This window comes from Lissotriton helveticus, chromosome 3_1 (assembly GCF_964261635.1).
Source record: "Lissotriton helveticus chromosome 3_1, aLisHel1.1, whole genome shotgun sequence".
In the NCBI taxonomy this organism is placed as follows: domain Eukaryota; kingdom Metazoa; phylum Chordata; class Amphibia; order Caudata; family Salamandridae; genus Lissotriton; species Lissotriton helveticus.
In genome coordinates this window covers 1,764,716,710-1,764,739,199 of record NC_136061.1, presented here as the reverse complement: position 1 = coordinate 1,764,739,199, position 22,490 = coordinate 1,764,716,710, and the positions used below count along the sequence as shown (strand labels likewise).

Below are 22,490 nucleotides of genomic sequence, written 5' to 3'. Positions count from 1 at the left end.
CAGAGTTGAAAAATTGGCACCTCCCCACTTCTTTCGTTTGTAGCGCGGGATTTGGAGGAGAGATTTGGACGATGATCGGAGCTCTCTGACAGGAGCATATTCATTAATCAAGGAGGAAATAAAAGCGGGAGCAGACCCCTGGCGAGCCTGGAAAATCATACAACCAATTTTAAAAAGGGAGCGCTCCTTGACAGGGAGCCAATGAAGCTCCCTAAGGAGGGGTGTAGAGTGATGAGAACGCGAAAGACCATACACCAATCGTGCCGCTTGGTTCTGAATCAGCTGGAGCTTCCGCAGGCTGTATGCAGGGATGCCGTTGTAAAGGGCATTGGCGTAGTCCAGCCGCGAAATCACCAGAGCGGACATGATCAGTTTAAGTGCCAGAGGGGAAAAGAAACGGGAGACAGTGCGAATAGTGCGGAGAGTGAGAAAACAGGAGGAGACAACAGAACTAATTTGTGAGTGTAAGGTGAGTTGGTTATTCACCCTAACACCCAGGGTTTTGACTGTGGAGGAAGGAGTGGGGGAAGGACCAAACGAAGGGGGCCAAAAAAGAGAGTTCCAGGGACTGGAATATCCACCTGTGAGAACCAACTCGGTTTTGTCCGGGTTCAATTTGAGATGGTTGTGGTTCATCCAGTCCCTGATAAAAATCATAATAGACTGGAAATTAGAAATAGAGTGGGGAGAAGAGGAGAGACTGAAAATGAGCTGGAGGTCATCCGCATAGTTATATACGGTGACCTCCAGCTGCTGGAGAGCAAAGATTAAAGGAGAAATGTATAGGTTGAAGAGTAAAGGAGAAAGTGAGGAACCCTGGGGAACACCACAAGTGACGTGGAGTGGGGCAGTCGTGAAATCCCCCAACCGAATCGCCTGGGTGCGGTCCCTCAGGAAGGACGATAGCCAGACCAGGGCTGAGCCCTCGATTCTCGCCGCTCTGACACGTGAAAGTAAGATGGTATGGTCCACCGTGTCAAAAGCGGCGGAGAGATCGAGGAGCACCAGCGCCTGATGTTTATTCCGGTCCATGCCTTCCCTGAGATTGTCCAGGACCGACACCACAACGGATTCGGTAGAGTGCCTAGGGCGGAAGCCGGCCTGACGAGACGCCAAGCCTCCATTTACCTCTACATGGGTGCTGAGTACCGAGGTGACATGGCGCTCAAGCACCTTCCCCAAGTAGGGCAGTAGGGAAATGGGGCGGTAATTGACTGGAGTGGACGGGTCAGCGCCGGGCTTCTTTAAAATGGGCACTATTGTAGCTGATTTAAGTGCGGGGATCACGACTCCCTGGGTAAGAGAGCTATTGAGGAAAGTGATTGGGGGCTGGGGGCAGGCAGAGTAAATCTGTTGTAGAATTCGTGCCGGACAGATGTCTGCGGGAGAGCCAGATTTGACTTTAGGCAGCATCTCTAAAAATATTTCTTTGGTGAGGGGAGGAATTGAGGTGAGACGGGACTGAACAGTAGGGGGGAGAGGGTCAACAAAATTAGAAGAGGGAGGGGGGATATTTGCCTTGATAGTTGCAATCTTGTCCAGAAAATAGAAATTTAGTTGGTCACACAGGGCCTGAGTAGGAGGAGATTGGGGTAAGGCCCTGTCCAAGTAGGCTAAATCGTTAACTATGGTGAAAATCTCCCTGGGTTTATTTTCAGCTGAATGAATTTTTGTAGAGAAGTAACCAAACAGAAGTCCCTATGTTTAAAAGCAGCTTTAGATTGCTGAAGGAATAATCATACCAGGGGTTTCTTAAGGAGAGTTAGATCTGGGGCACACATGGCAGAGAGCCAAACGAAGTAAGCATTTAAACACTACAATATGATCAAGAGATAAGTATCAACAAAGAGATAAAAATTAATTCGAAATTTATTTGGACCTCCCAAATGGGTTACAATCTAAAAGATAATTAAAAACAACTAAGACAACCTTTCCGTAAAAGGATTGCAATTACAAATTAAAACAAACAAATGCAGTATGCAAAAACAAGTCGACGCGGCGTTTCGGTGGCTATCAATCTTTGCACCTTCCTCAGGACAAGCATACAATTTTTCACAGAATCTATAAGTCAAACAACAAGAATTTTAGTACCATGTTATCTATTACGCTCAAAATAGTACAGTTGGCTTACTCTTTTTTACTAATACAACAATCTTAAACCCCCTTCACCCTCTTATTTCTTATTTTAGGTAGTGTCTCTAGATGTTATCTAAACTATTTTCTCCAACCCCACTCTTTCATTTCAGAAAGAAAGTTGCATCATGTGGCTATTGAATATAGACAATCTGGTACCTGCAATATAGTTCCAGAATCAAGTTTGATTGGCATGTATCAATTACTCTCAGCATAGACCAGGAAATTGATGATTTGGGTCACGCTGGGAAGCTATAAGAATGATAAATCATTTATTGTAGCTCGATATCCATCAGGCATTTGGGTTTTAAACTATTAGTTCCACCATTGTATCCATGCTATGAGACAATCAATTACCTTTAAATATTGCCTCCACGTTTTCTATTTGCACGAAGGAACCACCGTTTATTGTGAACTTAGATCGTTCCGTTTGGTCAAGGGTCCTATCGGGAAAATACAATGATCCTTAATATTTATTAAGGTATATCGGTCGAACAGTATTTCATAGGGGCATTTATTTGTCCGCAGTGTACTCACCAACAGATAATGTTTCACGTTGGCACTGTGTTCTTTAGATTGTGTACTTCCACTCTGTGGTTCTATTAGTCAGAATACCAGTATCTGGGAAAATAAAATTAGATTCAACCAGATAGGAAAAACAAAAGTTCCGATCTTTCCACACAACGTGCATCCATGAGCTCGTCATTCAGATTCTGTCTTAAGTTGTTATTTAGAGAAATGGGATCATGTCATCAGAGTTATATTTATTTTAATCACCTGCTAACTCACAATATGGGGTTTCCTTGCAACCTTATTGCCCCTTGTTATTCATAGAATTATGCAAGTGTTGTTTCCCCAATTCCCCTTGTAATTATTTGTTAGTCAAAAAATAAATAAATTAAGCAACACATTCGGTCCCCTTAGTTAACCCAAAAGCCCTCTTAGGGCTTAGCATCCCACTATGTATTGCCGCTTTCTGACTCTGGTGATCGAGCTGGTAGGGGCCCTGATTTACGTAAAGCTCTTATGGTCCATACCTATAGTCTCCTGGTCGGCCTCCCTGTTCCTCCGTGCGTCCGCCTCCGTCTTGATTCAAAGGGTGAACTAACACCTCGGACGTCTCGTTTTTAAGCTGGCTCTCCTCAGGTTAACCCGGAAGTGAAAGCCTGAATTTCTGAATTAAGTTTATTTTCTCTCAACAGAGGCTCTCAGATGGGCGGATAATGTTGATTATTACTTCCTATGTTCTTACTTATTACCGGACTTGTTAGCGAATCTATTTAACTTATAATTTGTAGTATCCCAAGACCCGGAAGTGATTACCGGGGATTTTCATATTTCGAGCGGTGTATTCCGATGATATTACCATGGACATGGCCTGTATTTTTGTAAATTATTCTTCTGCGTACTATTTCTTTGCTTTCCTTCTTTACTTTAATTCCAAAAAGATGTTCTTTTGATCGTACGAAGTTCTGCAATAATATATGCATTTATTTACGCGGCCATCTTGGATTGGGTAATTTAAAAATCGAGGAGCGGACTGGCTTCTCGCATCGCCTGTTGCAGGTATCGGCGTTAAGGCAGTTTGACATCAAGTTTCATACCTGAAACTGCCTATTCCGTTGCTACGTTAGTTATTCATAATGAATACACTATTCCCCCTTAATTGCCGGCCTCTATGAGCGAGTTCGTAACATAATCAGTGAGTCAATAAAATGATAAGTGTCGGCCATTTTCGATTGGGGTGGTTTTACTCTACATGAAGAGGTGGGGTATTTTCCCATTAGAATACATACAATTTCAAATACGACCACCTAAATGTTCACATCCCTTTACAATGAGAAATTTATGTCAAACAGAATCATGCTCGAATTATATATATTTTTTACAGATGGCCACACTGGAATCCAACATTTACATATCAACAACAGTGTCGGTGTATTTTATATGAGAAGTGACATTTAACAGTGCACATCAAATAATTGCGAAAGAATTCTTTAAAAAAAGGAAAATTTCAAAACATTATTGTAAGACCAAAGGCAGTATGCTTGACAACACTATATTGCAACTAGTCGTAATGATCATACAGTAATAATTACAGTTACGGCACAGCATCTTGTGGAAATTATTCATGCTTCTTACTTTATCATCATTATTCATATGTCATGTTGCCTTGCTGTTCATATAGGTCATTTATTCTTATTGTATCCCTTTTTTTTTTTTTTTTTTTTTTTGCACAATCTTTTAAGTACACCAAATGGCACTGATTGCAAACAGTAATCCAGCGGTTATCACATATATACATATCGTTTTGTGCACTGTCATGCCAGTCTGAAGGCTTTTATATAATGAGTCTTTCCCATTCTTCTCTATTATTCAGCCCAGTTCTGAAAGAATTAAATAGAGACATGTAGAATTGTTCCCTTTTCTTACGTTTGATTGTGGTGTCACCACCTCTCATATTTTGGGTGATTGCTTCTACTCCACACCATTTGAGATCACTGATGCTGTGATTATGTGCAAGCCAATGTTCCACTAAGGGAGCAGTTTGTTTCTTCGTACGAATTGCGGATTTATGTTCCGTGATTCGGGTTCTGATCTCCCTAGCAGTCTCTCCAATGTATATTTTGTCACAAGGACACTTCACCATATATATCATATTTTTTGTCCTACAGTTCATAAAGCTTTTCAATTTATGTTTTAGACCATTATGTATGATGGTATTCCCTTTTATTAGTGACTCACAGTTAGAACACATATTGCAGGTGAAATTACCTGTTGGGAGAGGGGTTTTTTGAATTGTTGGGAAAGGTTCTGGTTTGTTTTCTTTGAAAGTATGTACCAGGCAATTTTTTATGGTCTTATTCCTACGAAAGCTAAACATTGGTTTTTCAAATTTTGTCCCCTGTTTATCTTTCAAAAGGGACCAATTGCGGTTGATGATGTTTTTTATTTTATTACTGGCCACACTGTAGTTTGTCACAAAAATTAGTTGGTCCTTCTTTTCTGATATCTTTTTATTTTTGTCAAACAGCGCATCTCTGTTGTAATATTTTGCGCGTTTGTACGCTTTTTTAATTAACCCCTTCGGGTATCCGCGGTTCTTGAGTTTCTCAGATAGAGTATTAGCATGTTTTTCGAAATCCTTAATATTGCTGCAATTCCGTCTTATTCTTAAAAATTGTCCAAAGGGAATATTATCTTTCTGACTCCTTGGATGGTTGCTTTTGTAATGCAGCAGGGTGTTTCTATCAGACGGTTTCGTGTAGAGATCTACCCCTAGGGTTCCGTCTTCTACTCTGATCTTAATATCGAGGAATTCAATTGTCTCTTTGTTATAGTTTGAGGTGAATCTCAGATTACTATCACCTAGATTCAGCCATGTTATAAATTCGATCAGCATCTCCTCTGTTCCGCTCCAAATGAAAAAAACGTCGTCGATATATCTCGACCAACATGTTATATTCTCGCTGAAAGGTGCCATGTCATTATATATATGTTTGTCTTCAAATGCTGCCACGTAAAGACATGCCAGACTCGGCGCACATGTCGCGCCCATACTGGTCCCTTTAATTTGCTTAAATAACTCATTTCTGAATATAAAAATATTGTTTTTTAAAATAATTTCTGCACACTCCAAAATAAATGTAGAGTGGTCATTCAGGTCCTCATCACCTATTCTGAGTAGGTCTTCTAACATTTTGATGGTATCGTCTTGCGGAATGTTTGTATATAGGGCCTCTATATCCATTGTGACCAACCATTGGGTTATGGGGTTATATGATATTCCCTCTATTTTCTCTATCATATGGGTGGTATCTTTGATATAGGCTTTCTGAGTCTGCACAATGGGTTGAAGGAATCTATCTATATACTTACTCAGAGGTTCGGTTATAGAATTAATGCTGGACACTATAGGCCGCATTGGTGGGTCTTTCATATTCTTATGTATCTTAGGGAGCCCATACAGGGCAGGAATAACCGGACTCTCATTTTTAAGGAATTTATATTCATCTATACAGATAACTTCATCTTCCTTTGCGTAGTCAAGCAGGATATTTACCCTAGTGATCAATGCATTCCACTCCGACCAATTAGATTTACAGTAATGTTCGGGATTATTTAAGAGGAGGAGCATTTTGTTATTATACTTCTCAGTTTGCATGAGTACTATGCTACCCCCTTTATCCCCTGGTTTGATAGTCAGATCTTGGTTATTTTCCAGGTTCTTTAAAGCTAATCTTTCATCCCTACTCATATTGCTGGGTCCTTTTAATGGATGAGTTAACAGATCAGCAATATTACTTTCCACCGCTCTTTCAAATAAATCTACCTGTTTATTTACCATACTTATGTTAGGAGTCCAAACTGACTTTGGTTTTAATCCAGATTTATTGTTGGGTCCCTGTCTGGGTGGTTTATCTTTAAAAAACTCATGCAATCTTATTTTCCTAAAAAACCCTTGTAGGTCTCTTTCCAAATTGTACTTATCAACATTGGTATTAATAGCAAATCCTAATCCTTTTTCTAAAACTGAATTTTCAACTGCAGTTAGAGTAATATCCGAAAGATTTATGATAGCAGCTTTCTGGTTTAATCCCACTTGGGTTGGCTCCTTGTGTAATATCTCCTCTGTTGTTGAGGTTGAGGGTAGAATTTCCCTCTTCCATTCCCTCTCTGCTGCTGTTGATAATTTCCCCGGCCCCGTTGTCCTAAAAAAGGCAAGGATTCTCGGGCTGGGGTAGAGTTGGCTTCTCCATCTTTGTTTTTATCATTTCTGGAGTCATTTTCTGAGTCTGTGCTTGTGTATGAAGAGTCGCTAAATCCTACTCTCTTCTTGGGATATGTTCTGCGCGGTTGTTGCCAGTTATTCCTATTATGAAAATTCTCTCTCGGGCGATCGAAAAAATCTTTCTGTGTATATGGGTAAATTACCTCTGTATTGTAGTTAGCAATGTCTTTATTAAGTTTGGTCAGTTTTTTCCCATAGAGGAAGTCCCTATACCCTGTTACATCCCTTTGGATTTCCTCTAGTTTTTTCTTTGCATCTTCATATGCATTGCTATCTAATTTGGCTTCTAAGTCATCTATTTCTTTTCTTTCCACTATCAGGACGGTGTTAGCAGTTTCAATTATAAGCAACATCCAGTCCCTGCTGCACCTATTTGCAATCAGGGTCCAGTTTTCTATGAATTTAGGATGGCGTATAAAAACTCCTGGTTCATTTTTAATTTGAAGGCCATTTGGTATTATGCCTTTCTTTAGATAGTCAATAAGAAAGTCTGCATGTAGCTCAGTGCGGACTAATTTCTTTTTATTATTCCACAACTCCCGCCATTTATCATCATCATTGTTGGAACTAGTAACCGATGTAAAGTTTTTTGAGGTACCGTTTACAATTTTGTTAAACTCCTCTTCGGAAAAACCATAGGTTTTAAGTGCGTCCATTATCAATTAGGGACGTTTTGTACCATATCAATGATGGTAGAGAAAATAGACCTCCCAGCTAACAAGCTGTGCATACAAAGTTTTCAACCAAATGGAGGATCCCCTAATAGTGAATGTCAGGGAGGGGGAGATAAAGTAACCAAACAGAAGTCCCTATGTTTAAAAGCAGCTTTAGATTGCTGAAGGAATAATCATACCAGGGGTTTCTTAAGGAGAGTTAGATCTGGGGCACACATGGCAGAGAGCCAAACGAAGTAAGCATTTAAACACTACAATATGATCAAGAGATAAGTATCAACAAAGAGATAAAAATTAATTCGAAATTTATTTGGACCTCCCAAATGGGTTACAATCTAAAAGATAATTAAAAACAACTAAGACAACCTTTCCGTAAAAGGATTGCAATTACAAATTAAAACAAACAAATGCAGTATGCAAAAACAAGTCGACGCGGCGTTTCGGTGGCTATCAATCTTTGCACCTTCCTCAGGACAAGCATACAATTTTTCACAGAATCTATAAGTCAAACAACAAGAATTTTAGTACCATGTTATCTATTACGCTCAAAATAGTACAGTTGGCTTACTCTTTTTTACTAATACAACAATCTTAAACCCCCTTCACCCTCTTATTTCTTATTTTAGGTAGTGTCTCTAGATGTTATCTAAACTATTTTCTCCAACCCCACTCTTTCATTTCAGAAAGAAAGTTGCATCATGTGGCTATTGAATATAGACAATCTGGTACCTGCAATATAGTTCCAGAATCAAGTTTGATTGGCATGTATCAATTACTCTCAGCATAGACCAGGAAATTGATGATTTGGGTCACGCTGGGAAGCTATAAGAATGATAAATCATTTATTGTAGCTCGATATCCATCAGGCATTTGGGTTTTAAACTATTAGTTCCACCATTGTATCCATGCTATGAGACAATCAATTACCTTTAAATATTGCCTCCACGTTTTCTATTTGCACGAAGGAACCACCGTTTATTGTGAACTTAGATCGTTCCGTTTGGTCAAGGGTCCTATCGGGAAAATACAATGATCCTTAATATTTATTAAGGTATATCGGTCGAACAGTATTTCATAGGGGCATTTATTTGTCCGCAGTGTACTCACCAACAGATAATGTTTCACGTTGGCACTGTGTTCTTTAGATTGTGTACTTCCACTCTGTGGTTCTATTAGTCAGAATACCAGTATCTGGGAAAATAAAATTAGATTCAACCAGATAGGAAAAACAAAAGTTCCGATCTTTCCACACAACGTGCATCCATGAGCTCGTCATTCAGATTCTGTCTTAAGTTGTTATTTAGAGAAATGGGATCATGTCATCAGAGTTATATTTATTTTAATCACCTGCTAACTCACAATATGGGGTTTCCTTGCAACCTTATTGCCCCTTGTTATTCATAGAATTATGCAAGTGTTGTTTCCCCAATTCCCCTTGTAATTATTTGTTAGTCAAAAAATAAATAAATTAAGCAACACATTCGGTCCCCTTAGTTAACCCAAAAGCCCTCTTAGGGCTTAGCATCCCACTATGTATTGCCGCTTTCTGACTCTGGTGATCGAGCTGGTAGGGGCCCTGATTTACGTAAAGCTCTTATGGTCCATACCTATAGTCTCCTGGTCGGCCTCCCTGTTCCTCCGTGCGTCCGCCTCCGTCTTGATTCAAAGGGTGAACTAACACCTCGGACGTCTCGTTTTTAAGCTGGCTCTCCTCAGGTTAACCCGGAAGTGAAAGCCTGAATTTCTGAATTAAGTTTATTTTCTCTCAACAGAGGCTCTCAGATGGGCGGATAATGTTGATTATTACTTCCTATGTTCTTACTTATTACCGGACTTGTTAGCGAATCTATTTAACTTATAATTTGTAGTATCCCAAGACCCGGAAGTGATTACCGGGGATTTTCATATTTCGAGCGGTGTATTCCGATGATATTACCATGGACATGGCCTGTATTTTTGTAAATTATTCTTCTGCGTACTATTTCTTTGCTTTCCTTCTTTACTTTAATTCCAAAAAGATGTTCTTTTGATCGTACGAAGTTCTGCAATAATATATGCATTTATTTACGCGGCCATCTTGGATTGGGTAATTTAAAAATCGAGGAGCGGACTGGCTTCTCGCATCGCCTGTTGCAGGTATCGGCGTTAAGGCAGTTTGACATCAAGTTTCATACCTGAAACTGCCTATTCCGTTGCTACGTTAGTTATTCATAATGAATACACTATTCCCCCTTAATTGCCGGCCTCTATGAGCGAGTTCGTAACATAATCAGTGAGTCAATAAAATGATAAGTGTCGGCCATTTTCGATTGGGGTGGTTTTACTCTACATGAAGAGGTGGGGTATTTTCCCATTAGAATACATACAATTTCAAATACGACCACCTAAATGTTCACATCCCTTTACAATGAGAAATTTATGTCAAACAGAATCATGCTCGAATTATATATATTTTTTACAGATGGCCACACTGGAATCCAACATTTACATATCAACAACAGTGTCGGTGTATTTTATATGAGAAGTGACATTTAACAGTGCACATCAAATAATTGCGAAAGAATTCTTTAAAAAAAGGAAAATTTCAAAACATTATTGTAAGACCAAAGGCAGTATGCTTGACAACACTATATTGCAACTAGTCGTAATGATCATACAGTAATAATTACAGTTACGGCACAGCATCTTGTGGAAATTATTCATGCTTCTTACTTTATCATCATTATTCATATGTCATGTTGCCTTGCTGTTCATATAGGTCATTTATTCTTATTGTATCCCTTTTTTTTTTTTTTTTTTTTTTTTTTTTTTGCACAATCTTTTAAGTACACCAAATGGCACTGATTGCAAACAGTAATCCAGCGGTTATCACATATATACATATCGTTTTGTGCACTGTCATGCCAGTCTGAAGGCTTTTATATAATGAGTCTTTCCCATTCTTCTCTATTATTCAGCCCAGTTCTGAAAGAATTAAATAGAGACATGTAGAATTGTTCCCTTTTCTTACGTTTGATTGTGGTGTCACCACCTCTCATATTTTGGGTGATTGCTTCTACTCCACACCATTTGAGATCACTGATGCTGTGATTATGTGCAAGCCAATGTTCCACTAAGGGAGCAGTTTGTTTCTTCGTACGAATTGCGGATTTATGTTCCGTGATTCGGGTTCTGATCTCCCTAGCAGTCTCTCCAATGTATATTTTGTCACAAGGACACTTCACCATATATATCATATTTTTTGTCCTACAGTTCATAAAGCTTTTCAATTTATGTTTTAGACCATTATGTATGATGGTATTCCCTTTTATTAGTGACTCACAGTTAGAACACATATTGCAGGTGAAATTACCTGTTGGGAGAGGGGTTTTTTGAATTGTTGGGAAAGGTTCTGGTTTGTTTTCTTTGAAAGTATGTACCAGGCAATTTTTTATGGTCTTATTCCTACGAAAGCTAAACATTGGTTTTTCAAATTTTGTCCCCTGTTTATCTTTCAAAAGGGACCAATTGCGGTTGATGATGTTTTTTATTTTATTACTGGCCACACTGTAGTTTGTCACAAAAATTAGTTGGTCCTTCTTTTCTGATATCTTTTTATTTTTGTCAAACAGCGCATCTCTGTTGTAATATTTTGCGCGTTTGTACGCTTTTTTAATTAACCCCTTCGGGTATCCGCGGTTCTTGAGTTTCTCAGATAGAGTATTAGCATGTTTTTCGAAATCCTTAATATTGCTGCAATTCCGTCTTATTCTTAAAAATTGTCCAAAGGGAATATTATCTTTCTGACTCCTTGGATGGTTGCTTTTGTAATGCAGCAGGGTGTTTCTATCAGACGGTTTCGTGTAGAGATCTACCCCTAGGGTTCCGTCTTCTACTCTGATCTTAATATCGAGGAATTCAATTGTCTCTTTGTTATAGTTTGAGGTGAATCTCAGATTACTATCACCTAGATTCAGCCATGTTATAAATTCGATCAGCATCTCCTCTGTTCCGCTCCAAATGAAAAAAACGTCGTCGATATATCTCGACCAACATGTTATATTCTCGCTGAAAGGTGCCATGTCATTATATATATGTTTGTCTTCAAATGCTGCCACGTAAAGACATGCCAGACTCGGCGCACATGTCGCGCCCATACTGGTCCCTTTAATTTGCTTAAATAACTCATTTCTGAATATAAAAATATTGTTTTTTAAAATAATTTCTGCACACTCCAAAATAAATGTAGAGTGGTCATTCAGGTCCTCATCACCTATTCTGAGTAGGTCTTCTAACATTTTGATGGTATCGTCTTGCGGAATGTTTGTATATAGGGCCTCTATATCCATTGTGACCAACCATTGGGTTATGGGGTTATATGATATTCCCTCTATTTTCTCTATCATATGGGTGGTATCTTTGATATAGGCTTTCTGAGTCTGCACAATGGGTTGAAGGAATCTATCTATATACTTACTCAGAGGTTCGGTTATAGAATTAATGCTGGACACTATAGGCCGCATTGGTGGGTCTTTCATATTCTTATGTATCTTAGGGAGCCCATACAGGGCAGGAATAACCGGACTCTCATTTTTAAGGAATTTATATTCATCTATACAGATAACTTCATCTTCCTTTGCGTAGTCAAGCAGGATATTTACCCTAGTGATCAATGCATTCCACTCCGACCAATTAGATTTACAGTAATGTTCGGGATTATTTAAGAGGAGGAGCATTTTGTTATTATACTTCTCAGTTTGCATGAGTACTATGCTACCCCCTTTATCCCCTGGTTTGATAGTCAGATCTTGGTTATTTTCCAGGTTCTTTAAAGCTAATCTTTCATCCCTACTCATATTGCTGGGTCCTTTTAATGGATGAGTTAACAGATCAGCAATATTACTTTCCACCGCTCTTTCAAATAAATCTACCTGTTTATTTACCATACTTATGTTAGGAGTCCAAACTGACTTTGGTTTTAATCCAGATTTATTGTTGGGTCCCTGTCTGGGTGGTTTATCTTTAAAAAACTCATGCAATCTTATTTTCCTAAAAAACCCTTGTAGGTCTCTTTCCAAATTGTACTTATCAACATTGGTATTAATAGCAAATCCTAATCCTTTTTCTAAAACTGAATTTTCAACTGCAGTTAGAGTAATATCCGAAAGATTTATGATAGCAGCTTTCTGGTTTAATCCCACTTGGGTTGGCTCCTTGTGTAATATCTCCTCTGTTGTTGAGGTTGAGGGTAGAATTTCCCTCTTCCATTCCCTCTCTGCTGCTGTTGATAATTTCCCCGGCCCCGTTGTCCTAAAAAAGGCAAGGATTCTCGGGCTGGGGTAGAGTTGGCTTCTCCATCTTTGTTTTTATCATTTCTGGAGTCATTTTCTGAGTCTGTGCTTGTGTATGAAGAGTCGCTAAATCCTACTCTCTTCTTGGGATATGTTCTGCGCGGTTGTTGCCAGTTATTCCTATTATGAAAATTCTCTCTCGGGCGATCGAAAAAATCTTTCTGTGTATATGGGTAAATTACCTCTGTATTGTAGTTAGCAATGTCTTTATTAAGTTTGGTCAGTTTTTTCCCATAGAGGAAGTCCCTATACCCTGTTACATCCCTTTGGATTTCCTCTAGTTTTTTCTTTGCATCTTCATATGCATTGCTATCTAATTTGGCTTCTAAGTCATCTATTTCTTTTCTTTCCACTATCAGGACGGTGTTAGCAGTTTCAATTATAAGCAACATCCAGTCCCTGCTGCACCTATTTGCAATCAGGGTCCAGTTTTCTATGAATTTAGGATGGCGTATAAAAACTCCTGGTTCATTTTTAATTTGAAGGCCATTTGGTATTATGCCTTTCTTTAGATAGTCAATAAGAAAGTCTGCATGTAGCTCAGTGCGGACTAATTTCTTTTTATTATTCCACAACTCCCGCCATTTATCATCATCATTGTTGGAACTAGTAACCGATGTAAAGTTTTTTGAGGTACCGTTTACAATTTTGTTAAACTCCTCTTCGGAAAAACCATAGGTTTTAAGTGCGTCCATTATCAATTAGGGACGTTTTGTACCATATCAATGATGGTAGAGAAAATAGACCTCCCAGCTAACAAGCTGTGCATACAAAGTTTTCAACCAAATGGAGGATCCCCTAATAGTGAATGTCAGGGAGGGGGAGATAAAGTAACCAAACAGAAGTCCCTATGTTTAAAAGCAGCTTTAGATTGCTGAAGGAATAATCATACCAGGGGTTTCTTAAGGAGAGTTAGATCTGGGGCACACATGGCAGAGAGCCAAACGAAGTAAGCATTTAAACACTACAATATGATATATATAATTCGAGCATGATTCTGTTTGACATAAATTTCTCATTGTAAAGGGATGTGAACATTTAGGTGGTCGTATTTGAAATTGTATGTATTCTAATGGGAAAATACCCCACCTCTTCATGTAGAGTAAAACCACCCCAATCGAAAATGGCCGACACTTATCATTTTATTGACTCACTGATTATGTTACGAACTCGCTCATAGAGGCCGGCAATTAAGGGGGAATAGTGTATTCATTATGAATAACTAACGTAGCAACGGAATAGGCAGTTTCAGGTATGAAACTTGATGTCAAACTGCCTTAACGCCGATACCTGCAACAGGCGATGCGAGAAGCCAGTCCGCTCCTCGATTTTTAAATTACCCAATCCAAGATGGCCGCGTAAATAAATGCATATATTATTGCAGAACTTCGTACGATCAAAAGAACATCTTTTTGGAATTAAAGTAAAGAAGGAAAGCAAAGAAATAGTACGCAGAAGAATAATTTACAAAAATACAGGCCATGTCCATGGTAATATCATCGGAATACACCGCTCGAAATATGAAAATCCCCGGTAATCACTTCCGGGTCTTGGGATACTACAAATTATAAGTTAAATAGATTCGCTAACAAGTCCGGTAATAAGTAAGAACATAGGAAGTAATAATCAACATTATCCGCCCATCTGAGAGCCTCTGTTGAGAGAAAATAAACTTAATTCAGAAATTCAGGCTTTCACTTCCGGGTTAACCTGAGGAGAGCCAGCTTAAAAACGAGACGTCCGAGGTGTTAGTTCACCCTTTGAATCAAGACGGAGGCGGACGCACGGAGGAACAGGGAGGCCGACCAGGAGACTATAGGTATGGACCATAAGAGCTTTACGTAAATCAGGGCCCCTACCAGCTCGATCACCAGAGTCAGAAAGCGGCAATACATAGTGGGATGCTAAGCCCTAAGAGGGCTTTTGGGTTAACTAAGGGGACCGAATGTGTTGCTTAATTTATTTATTTTTTGACTAACAAATAATTACAAGGGGAATTGGGGAAACAACACTTGCATAATTCTATGAATAACAAGGGGCAATAAGGTTGCAAGGAAACCCCATATTGTGAGTTAGCAGGTGATTAAAATAAATATAACTCTGATGACATGATCCCATTTCTCTAAATAACAACTTAAGACAGAATCTGAATGACGAGCTCATGGATGCACGTTGTGTGGAAAGATCGGAACTTTTGTTTTTCCTATCTGGTTGAATCTAATTTTATTTTCCCAGATACTGGTATTCTGACTAATAGAACCACAGAGTGGAAGTACACAATCTAAAGAACACAGTGCCAACGTGAAACATTATCTGTTGGTGAGTACACTGCGGACAAATAAATGCCCCTATGAAATACTGTTCGACCGATATACCTTAATAAATATTAAGGATCATTGTATTTTCCCGATAGGACCCTTGACCAAACGGAACGATCTAAGTTCACAATAAACGGTGGTTCCTTCGTGCAAATAGAAAACGTGGAGGCAATATTTAAAGGTAATTGATTGTCTCATAGCATGGATACAATGGTGGAACTAATAGTTTAAAACCCAAATGCCTGATGGATATCGAGCTACAATAAATGATTTATCATTCTTATAGCTTCCCAGCGTGACCCAAATCATCAATTTCCTGGTCTATGCTGAGAGTAATTGATACATGCCAATCAAACTTGATTCTGGAACTATATTGCAGGTACCAGATTGTCTATATTCAATAGCCACATGATGCAACTTTCTTTCTGAAATGAAAGAGTGGGGTTGGAGAAAATAGTTTAGATAACATCTAGAGACACTACCTAAAATAAGAAATAAGAGGGTGAAGGGGGTTTAAGATTGTTGTATTAGTAAAAAAGAGTAAGCCAACTGTACTATTTTGAGCGTAATAGATAACATGGTACTAAAATTCTTGTTGTTTGACTTATAGATTCTGTGAAAAATTGTATGCTTGTCCTGAGGAAGGTGCAAAGATTGATAGCCACCGAAACGCCGCGTCGACTTGTTTTTGCATACTGCATTTGTTTGTTTTAATTTGTAATTGCAATCCTTTTACGGAAAGGTTGTCTTAGTTGTTTTTAATTATCTTTTAGATTGTAACCCATTTGGGAGGTCCAAATAAATTTCGAATTAATTTTTATCTCTTTGTTGATACTTATCTCTTGATCATATTGTAGTGTTTAAATGCTTACTTCGTTTGGCTCTCTGCCATGTGTGCCCCAGATCTAACTCTCCTTAAGAAACCCCTGGTATGATTATTCCTTCAGCAATCTAAAGCTGCTTTTAAACATAGGGACTTCTGTTTGGTTACTTTATCTCCCCCTCCCTGACATTCACTATTAGGGGATCCTCCATTTGGTTGAAAATTTTTTGTAGAGAAGTACATAGACTCCAGCGGATCCAGAACGCCTCAGCCAGACTCATCCTCGACATCCCACGTCACAGCCACATCTCCGGACATCTGAGAGACCTTCACTGGCTCCCCGTCAACAAAAGAATTACCTTCCGCCTCCTCACCCACGCACACAAAGCCCTACACGACCAAGGCCCGAGCTACCTCAACAGCCGGATCAACTTCTACGCTCCCAAACGCCACCTCCGTTCAGCCAACCACGCCCTCGCCGCAGTCCCCCGCATCCGAAGAGCAACTACAGGAGGAAGGTCCTTCTCCTACCTGGTCGCCAAGACCTGGAACTCCCTCCCGACCGACCTGCGCCTGACCCAAGACCACCTCTCCTTCAGGAAGAAGCTGAAGACCTGGCTGTTCGAGCAGTAGCGGCACCCCCCCCTCTCCTAAGCGCCTTGAGACCCTACGGGTATGTAGCGCGCTCTATAAGTGTCATTGATTGATTGATTGATATAGTTTTGGTGGCTAAAATGGCTTTTTTGTACTCTGTTAGCAATGAAGAATATTGGTTTTTCAATAGGGGACAGTAGTTTCTTCTCCACTGCCTCTCGGCTTGTCGTACGGCCAATTTTTGTTCCTTTAAGTCGTCACTGAACCACCTATTAGAGTCCTTGAGCCGTCGAGTAGAAATGCGGCGTAGTGGAGCGACCGAGTCGCAGCTTCCAGCAAGCCAGGTGTTAATAGCAGTGGCTTGTAAATTGGAAGATAGACCTGAGAGATTGGGAGAGGAATTCATAAGCAGGGAGGTCAGTGTGGGGAAATCAACCCGGTTCCAATTCCTCGCCCAGGTGTTTTTGGCGTGTGGAACCTTGATGACGGGGTTGAGGACAAGAGAAAAGGAAATAAGGTCATGATCAGACCAAGAGCAAGGGAATACACACACAGGAGAAACAGAGAGGTTGAGGGACCAAACCTGGTCTAAGGTGTGACCATGGGAGTGTGTGGGGACAAATACATGAGGGACAAAGTTCAAGGACTGGAGGGATTCGGTGAATTGTTTAGAGGAGGTGCACTCTAGAGGGTCCGAGGGCCAGTAGTTGAAATCACCTGACACCAGGACAGAGGCATAATTAACCACCAAGTTGGCCAGTAGGTCTTGAAATGCTGGCAGAAACAAAGAAGAAGGCTGGGGTGGGCGATACATTAGAAGACAGGTAATTGGAGGAGAAAAAGAGAAAGAGCGGGCCACAAGGTATTCAGTGGAAAAGATGGGAGGGGATGGCAAAATTTGAAAATTATAATTTGAGCGGGCAATTAAAGCTACGCCGCCACCAGTCCTAGCCGCTGGGCGGTCGGCGCGTAAGGCGACATAGGAGGGGGGAAGGGCAGCCAAGAGAGCAGGTAAGGAGGAGTCACAAAACCAGGTTTCGGTCAAGAGCAGTGAGTCGGGCTTTTCAGAGTCAAGCAGGACGAACAGCTCGTGATGGTGTTTGACCGCTGACCTGGTGTTGAGCAAAATAATGGATAAAGGAGGGGTGGGAGGAGGGGGGCCAGGCAAAGAAGGGGACGGTAGCAAGCATACAGGGGGGGAGAACAAGGGAGTCAAGGGAGAGGGGGTAAGGCCTAGTGAGGCGATGTGGCAGCGGACTGACTCTGATAGCGGCCAGTGGCCCTGCAGAGTAGTAAGCTCCCCAACAGAGTATGTCAATAGTTGGGCATTACGACGGGGCCCTGGGCCCGGTCGGCCGCGGACGGGCGCAGACGGGCTTGACTTGTGCGCGACTTTGGCGCGAAGTCGGCGCTCCCGCTGCGCTCGTCCGCTGCGCTTGGTCCAGGTCGCCATATATCTCTAATTGCCGTTAACCACTAGACCGCTGACCTGCACGGTGGGGAGGCAGGGCGGAAGTGGTGCAGGACCTGGCCGGAAGTGACGCTCATAGACTGACCCTCCGCTCAAACGGCACACAGCCGGGGTGGACCAGGGTCAAGAGCGAGGAAAACAAGGTAAGTTTGTCTAAAATTAACTTTTAAAAAGCAACCATGATACTTGCATTCAGCATCAACAATTTATTAAGGAAACACAGAGAGCGCGATGTTCGCCGTCAGCACAGCGCAATTAAAATCATACAGAGTGCGCAGCTCAGCTCTCTGTCAGCTGAGTTGTGCAATTATTAAAAGATTAGTGAGGTCGTTAGGCGAGCGTGCCAGCAACCAGCCCTCCGCTGTAGCCTGCCAAGTAATCTGGTCACAGGGGAAAACAGGGAGAGATATACTGACCAGGTGCTCCAACCACTAGACCGCTGACCTGCACGGTGGGGAGGCAGGGCGGAAGTGGTGCAGGACCTGGCCGGAAGTGACGCTCATAGACTGACCCTCCGCTCAAACGGCACACAGCCGGGGCGGACCGGGGTCAAGAGCGAGGAAAACAAGGTAAGTTTGTCTAAAATTAACTTTTAAAAAGCAACCATGATACTTGCATTCAGCATCAACAATTTATTAAGGAAACACAGAGAGCGCGATGTTCGCATTCAGCACAGCGCAATTAAAATCATACAGAGTGCGCAGCTCAGCTCTCTGTCAGCTGAGTTGTGCAATTATTAAAAGATTAGTGAGGTCGTTAGGCGAGCGCGCCAGCAACCAGCCCTCCGCTGTAGCCTGCCAAGTAATCTGGTCACAGGGGAAAACAGGGAGAGATATACTGACCAGGTGCTCCAACCACTAGACCGCTGGCCTGCACGGTGGGGAGGCAGGGCGGAAGTGGTGCAGGACCAGGCCGGAAGTGACGCTCATAGACTGACCCTCTGCTCAAACGGCACACAGCCGGGGCGGACCGGGGTCAAGAGCGAGGAAAACAAGGTAAGTTTGTCTAAAATTAACTTTTAAAAAGCAACCATGATACTTGCATTCAGCATCAACAATTTATTAAGGAAACACAGAGAGCGCGATGTTCGCCGTCAGCACAGCGCAATTAAAATCATACAGAGTGCGCAGCTCAGCTCTCTGTCAGCTGAGTTGTGCAATTATTAAAAGATTAGTGAGGTCGTTAGGCGAGCGCGCCAGCAACCAGCCCTCCGCTGTAGCCTGCCAAGTAATCTGGTCACAGGGGAAAACAGGGAGAGATATACTGACCAGGTGCTCCAACCACTAGACCGCTGACCTGCACGGTGGGGAGGCAGGGCGGAAGTGGTGCAGGACCTGGCCGGAAGTGACGCTCATAGACTGACCCTCCGCTCAAACGGCACACAGCCGGGGCGGACCGGGGTCAAGAGCGAGGAAAACAAGGTAAGTTTGTCTAAAATTAACTTTTAAAAAGCAACCATGATACTTGCATTCAGCATCAACAAGTTATTAAGGAAACACAGAGAGCGCGATGTTCGCCGTCAGCACAGCGCAATTAAAATCATACAGAGTGCGCAGCTCAGCTCTCTGTCAGCTGAGTTGTGCAATTATTAAAAGATTAGTGAGGTCGTTAGGCGAGCGCGCCAGCAACCAGCCCTCCGCTGTAGCCTGCCAACGACGGAGGAAGAGTTGATTTTGCACATCAAATGCCTGGAACTACTCGCGGGATCACTCACGATCCAATCCCTGATATAAGACAAAGTATCATACTGCGTACTTCTGAGGATGGACAATACGTCAGCAGTAAAATACATCAACCGCTTGGGGGATACGTGTTCGAAGGTGTTAGTGGAGTAGGCAGAGGGTTTTTGGCACTACTGCCTTCAACACCAGATTTCGGTGACGGTGGAGTACCTTCGGGGATCTCAGAACTTAGTGGCAGACTGGAATTCCAGAAACATCAAGAATTCCAATGACTGGCGACTGGATCGAACAGTTTTCCAGGCTCTGATGGACCAATGGAGTCTGTGCAACATGGATCTGTTTGCCTCCAGGCAGAAAGCTCAACTTACACAGTATGTCCAGTTGGCCACCGGATTGGGTGCCACAGCTCTGCATGCTTTCCTACCTACAGGACTGGATGACAGGTCAGGCCTATGTGTTCCTACCGTTTATTCTGATTGCCAGAGTGGCGGTGCAAAGCCAACGTCAGAGGGCTTCTTTGGTCTTTGTTACTCCAATCTGGAAGTAGCAGGCATGATTTCCCACCCTATTGGAGCTGTTGTGGGTAGCACCGTTCAACTTTCATCATTCCCAAAGATCCTTCTGGTTTCCAGCAGCCATCCATATTTACTGGTCTTGCAGGGTCACCTCAACCTCATGCCTTGGAGGATTTCAGGCAGCGTTGGGAAACCAGCAGACTTTCAGACGAAGCTGGCAGCAGGTCTGGGCCCAAGGGACCGTCAAACATTACAGATTGGTGTGTGGAGAGACACCTGTATCCTATTGGGATGCAGATTACATACATTTTGTATTTCGTAGTAGAGCTGGATAGCTTAGGTCTCGCTTATTGTACAGTAAATTCTTTCAGATCGGCGATTTCGACGGGACATTATCCATCAATAACATCCCGGTGGAGAAACACCAGTGAATTTGTAAACTTCTTAAGCGTATCAGAACGTCTGGGTTGATGGTACCCAGATAGTCTGGGTTATGGGATGTCAATTTGGTATTACATTTTCTTTCAGACTGGCAAAATATTGAATACCTTTTTAGGAAGGAGATTTCGACGAAACTGGTCATGTTGCTTTGTCTTATCTCTTGTAAGAGAGTTTCTGATGTCAGAAAATTAAACATCACAGCAAGAGTTTTCACTCCTGAATGGGTTACCTTCACTATTTCTTGAAGGACCAAAACTAATACTAGGTCAGAAACATATCCAGCTTATGAGGGTTCACCTAAACTTTGTGTAATTCGATACATTCCGGCGTATGAAGAAATGACGGCGGATATTAGATTGCCCGGTGAGAGACAACTATTAATTGCTATCAAGACATCTTTCAAGGTGGTTTCCTCTCATGCCTGGTGGGTAAAATGGATTATGGCAGAGACCGGGATTGATACTCACTATACTCTGGTTCACCCGTCAAGGGGGGCCATGGCACCCAAGGCCATTCAGGTAGGTGGTAGACTGGAGGGCATAATGAATGCAGTGGATTGCTCCTCGGAATCCACTTTTAAAAGGTTCTATTTCAAACCTATTGATAACGCCACATTGTTGGTGGTAAGTAAGCTTTGAACATGCATAATCCTCATCTCCGGTTCTGACATAGAATGAAAAATGTCCTAATTTATGTATAGGAAAGTTTCAATCCTATTAAAGACACAGAGGCAAGGATTATTCCACCCAATGCATATTTACAATATGACTTTCCCACCCATTGATCTGGGGTAACAGGTAGTATCACATAATTTTGTATTTACGATTTCATGTATAATGGCGTTTATAAATATCCATGCTGTGACTTGCTTGTTTTTTCCAAAAGGTTTATTATATGGTTTGAGTTATCTTATTTATTAGGTCAAGGACCATGTTGCGTTTGAAATGGTTACAGGATTGCCAAATTGTGATTGGTTTATGGATTGTGCATGTTATTTGGTCGTATTACAATTATGACTCAGAATAGACTCAAAGGAGTGTATGCTACTCATAGGCTCTGACTCGAAGGCTTATTGAGGCTTCTTGAACATTAACTTCCTACAGTGAAGAAGAGGAAGGACTACAGGTGACAATATATATAGACATTCAGACTGTGCTGGGATAGGTTATTGGTTGCCAGAGACACTTTCTCCCTTTGGTACATAGGATATGTAGTGTTTACTTTTTTGTTTTAATCTTTGAAACTGCTGTAATAAAGAGTAAAGAAAGAAATGCATAATCCTTGCCTCTGTGTCCTTAATAGAATTAAATGTTTCTTTATGTAAGCTAGGAAATGTTTCATTTACATGAATGTTGTAGAGCATATAAAACACAGATAACTTTGCGTTCCCTTTAGTTCCTTTACTATGCCCAGACTCACCTTGGGAAATGAATAATGATGGCAAATCGTTTGTTATAATGCTTATAGGTTTGTTTTCTAAATGGCCATAGTTTTGGACTTTAACACAGTTTTACGATAGGGGTGGGCACAACTTGCATTATAACGCTGAATTATAGCAAAATTATGCATGATTATGTGGAAATACGTGAGGAACATAACTATGCATTTGGTGCTATTTTCTTAGCTCAAAATGCACCCTTTCATCTAAAATGGACCCAATAATGAATTTTGCACTAAGAAAATAGAGTTGAATGCAACAGGACTCAAACAACAAACT

At 41.3% G+C, this 22,490-nt stretch overlaps 3 long non-coding RNA genes across 3 annotated transcripts; 1 reads left to right on the top strand and 2 right to left on the bottom strand.

The window, feature by feature from the left end:
- Nucleotides 1–1,956: 1,956 nt before the first annotated feature.
- On the bottom strand, nt 1,957–2,765 carry LOC144825127 (uncharacterized). The gene is made up of 4 exons (XR_013609290.1): nt 2,671–2,765; nt 2,491–2,576; nt 2,293–2,385; nt 1,957–2,061 (listed from the first exon to the last, which is right to left on the bottom strand). It is a non-coding gene; the product is annotated as an uncharacterized LOC144825127 (long non-coding RNA).
- A 5,227-nt stretch (nt 2,766–7,992) lies between these two features.
- Nucleotides 7,993–8,801, bottom strand: LOC144825126 (uncharacterized). Its single transcript, XR_013609289.1, has 4 exons — nt 8,707–8,801; nt 8,527–8,612; nt 8,329–8,421; nt 7,993–8,097 (listed from the first exon to the last, which is right to left on the bottom strand). It is a non-coding gene; the product is annotated as an uncharacterized LOC144825126 (long non-coding RNA).
- Nucleotides 8,802–15,153: 6,352 nt separating this feature from the next.
- Nucleotides 15,154–15,962, top strand: LOC144825125 (uncharacterized). Its single transcript, XR_013609288.1, has 4 exons — nt 15,154–15,248; nt 15,343–15,428; nt 15,534–15,626; nt 15,858–15,962. It is a non-coding gene; the product is annotated as an uncharacterized LOC144825125 (long non-coding RNA).
- Nucleotides 15,963–22,490: the final 6,528 nt, after the last annotated feature.